A 528-nucleotide genomic window follows, 5' to 3' on the forward strand; every position below is an offset into this window, starting at 1 on the left:
TTACTTTTATTAAAGAGGTGAGTATTAATTTTTATTTATGATAATAATTCGAAAACGTAAGGTAAAGTACCCAGTAGTTGAACAGGTTTCAAAGTAAAACGTATTTGACCCTACTTTTAATATATAAAGTTGTAATTATTAGTTCAAATGAATGATTTTTATGAAAATATAAACAATTTTGAATTGATTGAAGCGCAAAGTAACGTAGATAACTGAATATTTTTATTTTGACAACGTTTTTAAGATAGACTATGAAAGGAGTAGTAGTTGAATAATCAACTCTGACGAGTAGTATTTGAACTGATAAAATATATGGCAATAGGCACACCAAAACTTTTCAACGTTTTATTGGAATATCAAAAGAATTATAACATATTATTGAATAATATCAAAAATAATACTGTGAATACTTGATATGATCGTTCATAAATGAGAAATATTTGCATTTAATTTTTAAACTACATTTTCTATTACTAATGAATTGATTATTATAATCTAAAAAAAACACAAAAAATGAACTATTACCTG

This window comes from Microplitis mediator, chromosome 10 (assembly GCF_029852145.1).
Source record: "Microplitis mediator isolate UGA2020A chromosome 10, iyMicMedi2.1, whole genome shotgun sequence".
Classification (NCBI taxonomy): Eukaryota; Metazoa; Arthropoda; class Insecta; order Hymenoptera; family Braconidae; genus Microplitis; species Microplitis mediator.